Here is a 12,655-nt window from a genome sequence, read left to right as displayed (position 1 = left end):
AAAGCAGTATGGAGGTTCCTCAAAAGACTTCACATAGAACTCCCCTATGATCCAGCAATCCCACTTTTGGGTATTTACCCAAATGTTTACAAACAAGACCACACTAAAGCTACCAGCACAACAATGTTTATTGCAGCATTATTTACCATAGCTAAGATATGGAACCAACCCAGATGCCCCTCAGTAGATGAATGGATCAAGAAAATGTGGTATATATACACAATGGAATTCTATGCCTCCATCAGAAAGAATGACATTGCCCCATTTGTTAGGAAATGGAAAAACTTGGAAAAAATTATATTAAGTGAAGTAAGCCAGGCCCAAAGAAACATAGGTCCCATGGTTTCCCTTATTTGCAATATCTAGTATATGTATGAGTCAAGTGGAAAAGGTCAGATAATGTGATGTCAGGAAAATGAACCCTTAGATATGTATTTTAATGTTTTTTTCTTTCATGCATGTGTTTCTAACGCATTTATAAGATTATCTCTTTGTTGCTTTGTATGTCCCTCCCTCACAGTATAACCCCTGCTTTCACTATATTTGATGTCAGTATAACTTGTGGAGGAGATGGGGAAAAACCAGTTGTTTAAGGATACAGGTGGACCTGTTGCAGCAATGAGAAGTACAAGTAGTCATGTCCAAAACGAGCTTTACAACGTCGGTGGGGGGGGAGGGGGAAGGAGGGGAAGGAGAAGGATTGGGATTGGGGGGGAGGGGTGAGGCTGGGAAGGGATGTGAAGGGTAAACCAAAGGAGGAGGAGGCAATGCTTGGTAAGAAATGTACGCATTATCCTGCCCATGTAATTGTAACCCCTCTGTACAGTATGTTCACAAATAAAATAAAATAAAATTTTAAAAAAAAAGAAATATGGGTACAAGAGGTATTTTCTTTGTTGTTGTTTTCTTTTGTCTTGTTTGTTCATTTATCTGCCATTGAGAAGGTAAGGAGAGGTACAGAAATGGAGGGCAAAGAGGAAACAAATGCAGCAGTGGTACTCACTGGACACTATGTTGAAAATAAACTATACAACTTGTAGGTGGGGATGGGAAGGAAAAACTGGGAGAGCATGAGGAAAGGAGTGACATTGTCCAAAAAGAAATGCACTCTTTAGATGATTTGTGTAATTGTAACCCCTCTGTACATCACATTTATAATAATAAAAAATAAAAAAATGAAATCTGGGTAGTAGTTTTCAGTGCTTTTCCTTCTTTCTTTCTCTTCTCAAATTCCCAAAATGCATGTTTGGTCAATTAGCGATATTCCTTACATCTTTAGAACTCCTTTGTTGCTGTTGGTATTTGACTAGGCTAATTCAAAAGATCTGTCCTCAAGTTCTGAAATTTTTTCCTCTGATTGTTTGAGAAAGCTATCTATTGTATTTTTATTTCAATAAAGTTTTGAGTTCCAAGACTTTTTATTTGATTTTATTATTTTTATGACTTTAATGAATTTCTCATTCATTTTCTGTATTACTTTTCTTATTTCTTTGAATTAGCTTAATTTTATGTATCAGTGAGTTTCATTCTGGTTTTTGAATTTTATAGATTTTCTTCACATTTAGACTTGTTCGCCGAGAATTGTTCTCCATATGGAATGCCATGTTTTCTTTCATGTCTTTTGCATTTTTTGTGTTTTTGTTTTGCATGTTTTGTGTTTATGTCTTTGATGCTGGCATTCATTTTTTTCTGATCTTACAAAATAGCTTTTTGAGAAAAGTTTTTGTTTAGATATCATTGGACAAGTGTTTTTTTTAATTATAGAGAAATTCAAAACTATCTGTATGATTTTATCATCTTTGATTGATGCATATACTTTCTATGAAATTCTCGATAGTCTAGACCAGGTATGGGGAACATTTGGCCTGCTGTCTATATTCACTTGTTACAGAATAGGATAAACATGTATGTTTCTCATACATATCTACTTATCAACTATTTGAAGCCATCTGCCTGTCTTGATCGGTTTTTTATGGCTCATCAATGATGTCATAAATGCCCCAAATGCAGATGTGACCTTCCATGGGTATCTGTCTTCAAGATACCAAATGTTGAGTTCTGATAGCACTGTGCTGCAATCTTTATGGAGGACAGTGAAGAGAGAATTGTCTGTAGCACCTTCATGGCAAGCACAGGAGATCCCAAGAGTTGTAGCACTAACAGTTACATTCTGGAGCCCCATGATGAAAATGAGACACATCTTCAGACTCTTAGGATACATTTGGAGGTACGAGCTTGCAGCAGTTTTGAAGCTATAGAATAGGTTGGAGCTTTTTGCAGCTACTATCCAATAAACCCAAACAATGCTTGCTTCTGTGGCACTGATAATCATAGGCCTAATGATCTGGAGCATAGATGAGACATTACTTGTTCCCACAGGACAATTACAGGAAGTACTAGGGGGTTCTAACATAGATGCTTTGTTTGGAGCTTGAGACCCACATGATACCTTCCATAATGAAGGGCACAGCACAAGTGTTATCAGGGAACCAGTAAATTTAGTCCAAAATCTGTAAGTTGTGGTGGTAATATTGTCCAGATTTTCTGAGATACATGGTATAACATTTGGGTTAGTACCACTGGTGTCAGTGCCACTTGATGTGTAGGACACAGGGGAAATCTTTACGGGCTGAAAAAGAGTGGTTCTGAGGCTGGTGGGTTTGGTATCTACATTCCTGGTGCTTCCAGGGATGGGTAGGAGTGTCCTTATGTCCCATGGGGAAAGATCAAATGATAAAGTTTGTATCATTGATACTGAATAATCTGGAGCTAACGAACATTAAGGATACCTTTCTCTGGTCTCCTGGGAATATGTCAAGTGATAACAAGGCTTGGTGCCAGCAGCTATGTTCACAAGGCTATAGGCTGTTGAGGAGAAAATCTCTATCCTGCTACTTTGCTTTTGGTGGGGACAGAGGAAACCATCAGGTGTTTGAAGAGCTGTGGCATTCTTAACTCTGAATGAATAAGCATGAATGAAACTTGGACCTTTACCATTGCCTATAATTCAAAGTCTTTGGGATTAGAAGAAAAGTTTGCTCCTCATGCCAGCAAAGCCAAGTGCTATCAGAGACTTTGATTCCAGAAACTGAACTCCTAGAGTCAAAATATTTGACTGGGATTTCCCCAGCTCTATATATGCCCATGTGTGGGTAAAACTAGGATCTTACAGAACTAGCTAAATTGTGGTCTGGGGAGAAGATCTTTCATGACTTCCAAAGGAACAAACATAGTTAGGCAGGTGGTCACAAAAGTCTCAGTTCCTTAAGTTACAGGATGATGTCTTTCCTCTGGTTGTAAGGTACATACAAGCTCAAAGTGTCTGATAGAGTTCAGCATTATGTTGTCATTGTCTGATCCAAGATGGAGCCTAGCATCATGATACCTATAGGAGTCAAAATTTGTGTAACTGTTTTTGAACAAAAGAGCCACTTTTATTTCAAACCCCCAAATTAGACTTGAAGCTTATAGGAAGATGTATACTTTTCCTGAAGTTGGGGCTGCTGTCCTACTCTTATTTTCTTTTTCAGAAAAAATGTTTTTATTAACTTCAGATAGTTGTACTAGAGGATTTCATTTTAATGTGCCCATTTATGTATACAATATATCATGGTTATATTCACAACCTCTATCATTCTCCCTCTTCTACCTACCCCCCATTCCACCAGTCACACATTATTTTGTACTTCTATTTTTACAATGCACATTGAGTAATATATTGCTCCACCATTCCTTTTTCTATTTATGGTTCTCCTCCCATTACTTCCTGTCCTCATTCAAAACATGTTTCAGGAGCTGGAAAGGTGGCTCAGTGGTAGAGTGCTTGCCTTGCATGCATGAGGCCCTGGGTCTGATTCCTCAGCACCACATAAGCAGAAAAATCTGGAAGTGGTGCTATGGCTCAAGTTGTAGAGTGCTAACCTTGAGCTGAAGAGCTGAGGGACAGTGCCCAGACCCATATTTCAGGTCCCACAACCAACAATAACAAAAAAAACATGTTTCAGCTCCCTGATATTCATTTTGTTAAACTGTTAATTGCTCAAAAGGGTTACAACTTGGAATTTACTAGTGCATGTACTATATCTTAGTCAATTTGATTGTGTGTATCTATGTGTGTGTTTGCATGAATGTTTATGTTTTAGGACTAACACACATATTAAAATATGTATACTTTGTCTTTCTGAGTCTGATTTCTTAACCCAGTATAATTTTTTCCAAATCTATCTTCATGGAAAAATAGTTTATTCTTATTGATGGATGAATAAAATTATATATATGTGTGGATATATACATATATGAGAAATGTGAGATTATATATTGGTATTAATGTATACATAGATATCTAAAGATATCCTATTTTCTTGATTAATTTGTCAGTTATGGGACATTTAAGCTATTTCCATAACTTGGGAATTATAGTGCTGCAATAAACAAGGTTGTACAGGTGCCCTTATAATACACTGGCTTTATTCTTTTAATTTCCAAGAGTAGTATCAGTATTCAGTAGTTTTATTTTTATTTTTGAGCGATTTCCATACTGACTACTATAGTGGTTGTACTAATTCACATTCCAAACAAAAGTGTATTAGGGTACTATTTTCCTCATACCCTCACAAGCATGTTCAAATTCTTTTTTAGATATAATTTAATTTCTGAAAACAAAAGCCATAGTGTCTTCTTTGTCTAATTTAACTAATGCTATATTTACAAACAAAAAATGGATAGTTCATATTTAAATATCCTTAAATAATATAATTCCTTTTAATCCACTGTTGTTTCAATTTGATCAACAAGATCAGATGAGTCCTTGAACTGCCAATCATTTCTTTAATAGAAGAAAAGGATTTTTATGGTTTATTAGCAAAGTAATATCTCAAAACTCGCCTCTTGGTTGAAACTTTAGAATAAACTTGTAAATCAAGTCACTTTCCATTATTCTATTTTAAAAACATATACAACTATGGTATTCAAAACTACAGTATTCTAAGTCATCAGTCTGAACATAAATACTTGGTATATTCAAACTTCTGCAACAAATTATGAAAGTATTACAGAAAAAGATGCTTCAAATGATGTAGTAGGAGGAAGAAAGAGCATTGTTTATCATTTATGTACACATAATTGTTTTCCAATCTATATAAAAATACATGAGTAAACAGCTGTCTAAGCTGAAACACAGACTAGACCAAAGTGCACATTTAGTTTGACAACAGGTAATTTGGCTTCCTCAACTGACCAACAGGACACTTGTATTTTGATCCTCTTCTTGGCTTTGGCCTTGAGCCTCTCTCAGTAGTAAATGAGTTAATGGAGGACAGACTTGAGAGTTTCATGAATAGTAAGGCAAGCTGATCCAAGATAAGAGCATTGACTCCATTCTGAGAAATAAAGGTGGGTCTTTTCCAACTTGAAAGTCAAAACATAGTTTTTTGTGTGAAAATAAAAAACTCATTATTGCACTACTGAAGCAAAATTGTACATATGTGCCATTTTCAGAAGCTGTGGAAGTGAAGCTATCATACTGTTCCTTCATCTCTTTGATACCATTTTTCCCTCAGGCTCTTCTAGTGGACAATCTGTGATCACCAGTGACAATAGTGACCAAAAGTAATCACTTGGAACTCCAGGATGTGCTCGGTGCCCCCAGACAACATCCTCTAAGCTCTCCAGGGCACCAGGGCCAGAGGGAGCCGCAGGAGAAGGAGAAGCCTTGGAGGTGGAAACAGGCATCCGGCGGCATTGTGAAGAACACATGGGGGCCATTACAGAGGCCCTCCCTGGGTGCAGAAGAGGTCATACGTAGGGTGTGGGGAGAAATGAGCCTCATGGGGTGCTGGGAGAGAGCAGGACTTCCCAAACCTTCATCTGGGCCCACCAGAAGGCTGGCACCTGTCTGCGGAGTAGTGGCCTTACAGTGGCAGTTATGGCGATGATGCTGACATAAGCAGCCCAAAGCCTCAAAGACCAAAGACCATGGGCATTGGCTAGGTCATACGCAATGACTGCCGTGAGTCTTGCAGGGGTTCAAGAAGAGAGTAGAGGACCCTGAGCCTTCAGAAAGGGCCTTTGTGACGCCAGATTGGGGCCGGGTTGGGGGGGGGGGGACGGGCGTGATGGTAGGGGGAGGGAGGGACTCGTGGTAGCTATGGCAACGACAGTGATGCAAGCAGCCTGAAGACCCAACGGTCAGTGGCTTGATCACCAACAGCTATGGCCACGGGCTCCTGCGAGGTCGTGCCCAACAGCTACCCCAGCCTCATGGGGGTACAAGGGGAAAGCAGAGTGTTCTGAGTCTTCAACTAAGCCACTATGAGACCAATACCCAGGCAGCAGCTGCCTGGGAGCCAAGGCACGTCTCAAGGGTGGCAGAGAGAGCTTAGAGACTGCTATTCAGGTCTTGATTTATATTATTCTAACACTTCTATAAGTTTACTACGCATTTCTTCTTTATTTATTCCCCTGCCCAGTCACTACAAACTACGACCCTCACAGATTATAGAAGCTTTGGAGGGGGATGCAGGAGTCCTATTTAATCTCTAGCTCCTCAGAAGGCTGAGATTTGAAGGCTCCTTGGAAACCAGAGGCGTGAGCACTGAGCATTGGAGTCCACATTGAGCATGGGAGTTCACATTGATGGTCATTCTGACTACAGTGATATAAAATTTCATTGTTGTTTCTGATTTGCATTACCTTTATGGCTAATGATATTGAGCATTTTCTAATGTGTGTATTGGATATTTGTACTTCTTCTATTGAGGAGATTCTGTTTAAATTGTTCATCCATTAATTAGGCTGTTGATTCTTGGATGCCTTAATTTTTAAACTTCTTATATATTTCGCTTATTAGTCTATTGTTATCTATCTGCAACGATCATTTTCTCATTCAATACCTTACTTTTTCAGTGTGATGACATCTTTTGCTATGCAGCAGATTTTTAGCTTAAGGCAATCCTATTTGTCAGTCTTTCATTGCTCAGCCACTTGAATTTTATGCAAAAAGATCTTTTCTATACCAATGAGTTCTAATGTGTTCCTTATTCTGTCCCATAAAAGTTTCAGTTTTAGAACGTATGTTAAGGTCTTTCACATTAAATTAATACTGATACAGAATAGACGTAGGAATCCAATGTCAGTCTTCTGCATGTAGACAAATGTATACCTTTGTCCCAAGAACTGGAACTAGTTGCCTATCATATTTTGAACCTACAGAAACACAAGACAGTGCTGTTCCATCTACAAAAAAGTGTTTAAATTCAGGTTTTCCTCACCTAGAGGACAGGATAGTTTTGACCACATGGGCTGATCAGCTGTTATCTTTGATCTACCATCTAATACATTAGCAGCACCCAAACATCAGCTCATCTCAATGAAATTGTAAAGAAAAATCACTAACGGAAAATATTTAGGAGAACAAAGCCTCCAACCCTAAAACCAGGTGGAAAAAATCACAGTAAGAGATCACATTGTTCAAGAATAAAGAACATATTCTCCAAACCCAACAATGACACAATGGAAGTCTTAAGTGAGAGTGAAGAAAGGAAAAGGCCAAACAATAGGTGCATTAAAGCAATGTTGAGAGAAATACTCAATAAAAGCAGATCTTCAAGAAACTAAATTCAAGAAAAATCTGACAAGAAAATCCAGCTAACTGAACTAAAATGGAAATGCAGAGAAAGAGGATTTCAGAAAAGAGAAACCATGAAGAACTCCATCATTCTAATTCAAAACACAGTTGAAAGAATGCCTATGAAATAGAATAAAAGAAGTAGGGTATAGAAATAGAATCAATGAATAGGGTATCAGAGTGAGGATAAAACTGTGGAATTAGATCAAATCATCAAAGCCATTTGGAAAAAAAATCCCTCAGAAGATATCAAAGGGACATGTAAGAACTCATGAACTCTGTCAAAAGATCAAATATACACATAATGGGAAGAGATGAGAAGAAATAAAAACTAAAGGACTGAGAACCTATTCAGCAAAATAGTAGCAGAAAACTTTGCCAATCTCATGAAATAGAATTTCACACATCTCACTGTGGCATACAGAATTACAAGCAGACAACACCAAAGGTGAAAAACTTGACACATTGCTAAAACACTGGATACTTTTTAAAAAGGGATTAATATTGAACATGGCAAAATGTAAGAGGGAATGCACAATGGTAAAAACATTAGAATAACCACATTTTTCAATGGAAACTCTACATGTACTTAGAGACTAGAAAGATATAACTAAAGCTTGAAGAAAACCATAAATCTAGACTAGTATACCCACTGAAGCTGTCATTGGCAACTGGTGGAGGAAAAAAAAACCCTTCACAATAAAAGAATTGATGATCACTAAACCATCACTACATAAGATACTAAAGCAAATCATAGCCTCAGAATACAAATTAAGTCAAAGAAATACAGCAATGAATAACCACTACTAGAGGCTTAGATTAGTAAAAGAGGAAAAGTAGAAAGCCATAGAGTTCAATGGCTATGCCCGTATGACCATAGAAGATGATGCTAAGCAAAATGTACTCCAAGACATGGACACGAGGATTTTCTTTGTTGTTTTTAATGTACAATTTGATTTTTTTGTTTCTTCTGTATGTTCTTCCCCCTATGGTATATCCCTGTTATCACTGCATTTGATTTTGGTACCCTGGATATATTTTTATTTGAATTAGGGAAGGGAAGAGGAACAACAAAATAGTAATACAAAGGACAAGGGGGGAACCAATGCAACAGTGATATACACAAGACAATATGTTGGAAATGATCTGTACAAGTTGGGAGTGGGGTGGGGGAGGGAAAGTAGGAGAAAAATGAGGGAAGAGTTAACAAGTTTGACAAGGAATATATTATTACATTACTTATTACTGTAACCCCTCTGCACATCACCTTGACAATAAGAAAATTTCAAAATCTTTGGCTTTCCTGTATACTAACAATGAACAGAGAGAGGATTCAGGAAAATCCATTTGCAATAGTATAAAGAAAAATACCTTGGAATAAGCCTAATCAAGATAATGAGGACTTCTATGGAAACTATAAAACTCTAAAGAAAGAAAGAAGACACCTGGAGGGGGAAAAATTCCTATGTTCATAGATTGGCAGAATTAACATAATAAAAATTGCCATACTGCCAAAGGTTAATTACAAACTGAATCTATTTCCATTATCTTTTTTCACCAAGCTATAGAAAACAATCCAAAAATTTATGTGGAATAACAAAAGACCAAAGCAAATCTAGACAAAAAACAGCAACCTTGGAAGTATCAGAATTCCAGACCTCAAACTTTATAATAGAGCTGTAAAAACAAAAACAGCTTGGTACTGGTACAAAAACCAGGACCAAATACCAATGAATTAGACTGGAAGATCCAGAAACAAACCCATATACTTAATAACCATCTGATATTTGACAAGAAAGCCAAACATATACATTGAAAGAAGCCTCTTCAACAAATGTTGTTCAGAAAATTGGACATCCATATGCAGAAGACAAATTGGGTCCTTGTCTGTCACTTTTCACTAATAACAAAATCGATTAAAGGCCTCAACATCAGGCCTGCAACAAAAAATAAGTGAATAAAAGAGTAAAGCAAACATTAGAACACATTGGCACAGACAGGGACTTTCTGAATAGAGTTCTATGTGGTTCAGAAAATTGAAGAGAATTGACAAATAGGATGGCATCAAACAAAAATTCCAACAGCTAAGGACACAGTTATATATGTAACAAGGACTTAATATCTAGGATGAACAAGAGAATCAGAAAACTAAATTTCCCAGTCAGCAAGTTAAGTGGACAAATTTGCTAAATTCTAATATCTCAGAAGATGCAAAAATGGACAATAAATGCATGAGGAAATAACATATCTGACCACAAACAAAATAGCATTAATATTCCATCTCACTCCTGTAAGATTGACTATGAAGGAGAATATGAACAAAAACAAATGTTGGGGGGGGGTATGAGGGAAAAGAAACCCTATTGCACTGTTGGTGGACATGGACACTAGTGGAACCATTCTGGAAGGTTGTTTGGAGATTCCTCAAAATATTAACATCGAACTTCTATATGATCCAGGGATACCATTCTTGAGCATCAACCAAGATTATTACAAGTCAGAATATATTTAAAAATAATTGCATGCCCATGTTCATTGCTGCACTATTCATGATAGCCAAGATAGAAACAGCCCAAATACCTACAATGTATCAGTAGATAAAAAAAATGTGGTACATATATAAGTGGAATTTTACTCATTTATTGGAAAGAAAAATATGCTATTTGCAAAGAAATGTATGGATATGGAAAATTTGATGTTAAGTACATCATGCTTAGAAAAATAGTATATGATTTCTCTCATATGTTTAAGTTAGATAAAAATTCAATCATCACATTTAGAGGGCTATGTGCATATACACACAAATTGACTAAAGAAGGTTTACTTATGGAGAGGAATCCAATGGTGTAACTCTCTTGAAAAGCTAAGCAACAGTTTAACAAAATGAATCAGGAAGCCAAAACATGTTTGGTGTGGGAGAGGCAACAGAAGAAGGGGTACACAAATGGAGGGAGAAAGATTGAACAAATATAGTCATTATAATCAATGTACACGATGTAAAAATTGAACTACATCAGATGAGTTAGGGATAGAAGGAGGAAAATGGAAGAAGAAGACAGGATGCTGACATTGTTCAAGATACATTGTACTTATAACCTGACTTCTGGAACTAATGCACTTTTGTACAGTTACTTAATAAAAATGAATATTTCAAACAATATATCAGCAGTAACAAAAACTAGTAACTGAAATAGATTAAAACTCAAAGAATTTTAGAAAATGATACATAAAATGAAAAAGAAATTTAGACACACAAACGTCTTAATAAATTCCAAGCAAACACAAAAGAATAAATGAAATAAAGACAAGGCAGGACATGGAACAGAAAATGAAGGAATATACAGAAATTTAACAAAGCAAAATTGCAATTCTGGAAACTTAATAAGTCAAGTAAAAGACATATCCTGCTTCTTTGCCAAAATTTTGAATCAGTCTAGTAGCTTGGGAAAACAACCACCCAATTTAAAAAAATGAGCCAATGTCTTAAAGAGAGACTCCTCAGAAGAAGTAGGAAATATGACCAATAGACACATGAAAAAATGTTCAACATCTCTAGCTATAAAATGCGCATCAAAACAACACATATTCCACCTCCCCCTAAGCAAAATGGCCATTATCAAGTAAATGAACAATCAGAAATGCTGGTGAGAATGCAGTCAAAAGGAAACTCTAATACACTGTTGGGGGGAATGTAAGGTTGTTCAACCACAGTGGAAAGATGGGAGGGTCCTCAAAAAAACTAAATGTAGAATTACCCTATGACCCAGCAATTCCACTCCTGGGCATTTATCCAATAGAGCACCAACAATGATACACTAAAGCTATCAGCATTGTTTATTATAGTATTATTTACAGTAGCCAAGATATGGAATTATCCCTGATGCCCCTCAATGAATAAATGGATTAAGAAAATGTAGCATAAAAGCACACTGGAATTCTACTCAGCTATTGGAAAGAATGATAATGTACCATTTGGAAGGAAATGGGAAGACATGGAAAAAATATATTTTCTGGACCCAGAGAAACACAGGTTTCATGTTTTCCCTTATTGGGGGGAGGGACTAGAATGTGCCTATCAATCTATAAGTAAATATGCTGGGTGGTATCCAAAGCAGTTATAAATGAATTAGCTGGAGTATAGTTAACTGTATGGAGAGTGCAAATTCTTCAAAAAGACTAAGTCAATACCTAACAAACTAAGTACCAGGAAATGGATACTTGTGAGGGGGATGAAGGGCAAGGAGAGAGAGAATGGAGAATGAACTGGGGAAGGAGGAGAATAAAAGCAAGAATGCATTGTAGATACCACTGAATTGAGAAAAATAAAAGAAGTGGTTGTCAAAGGGGTATGAAGATGTTGAAGGGTTGACACAGATCAAGATATATTGCATATATAAAGTGCTCTATTAAGTGGGAAAAATTCAATACATAACCTAAAATTAAGAAAAGTAAGGGAACAGATTGGATGGGAGAGGTAGGTAAGAATGTTAAAAGGATGACATTGCTCAAAAAGCACTGTATTCATAAACTGCTCTGTTAAATGAAAACTTCTTTGTACAACTACTTAAAGAAAATTAAAATATTTTTTAAAAACAGTTGAAAGCTTCTTCAGAAAGCTTTCTTTCTGAACACTGAATATGAGGGCTGAAAGACAAAGTATATATGTATATATATATATATATATATATATATACACATTCAGATAAAGAGAAAAATTAAAATGTAAGACTAAAATATGCAAGATCCATGAGATACCACTAAAATATCAAATCTATGAATACTAAGCATATAAGAAGGAAAAGAGAAGAAATTAAAATTAAAGACATAGAAAACTTTGAATAAAATAATAGAAAATTTCACAAATCTTGAGAACAGATAGTTATTTGTATGTAAGAAGCTTTTAGGACATCAACTGGACAAAATGAGGAAATAATTTCTTTAGGCATATTATGGTTAAATATTAGGCAATATAGAACAAGAGAATAGTTTTGAAAGCTACAAGAATAGCTACTTTTGAGACAGGTTTTCATA

Source organism: Dipodomys spectabilis, unplaced genomic scaffold (genome assembly GCF_019054845.1).
Source record: "Dipodomys spectabilis isolate Male_0828 unplaced genomic scaffold, ASM1905484v1 ptg000002l, whole genome shotgun sequence".
Lineage (NCBI taxonomy): Eukaryota > Metazoa > Chordata > Mammalia > Rodentia > Heteromyidae > Dipodomys > Dipodomys spectabilis.
The sequence above is the reverse complement of the archived record's forward strand: the minus strand, read 5'-3'. Positions refer to the sequence as shown.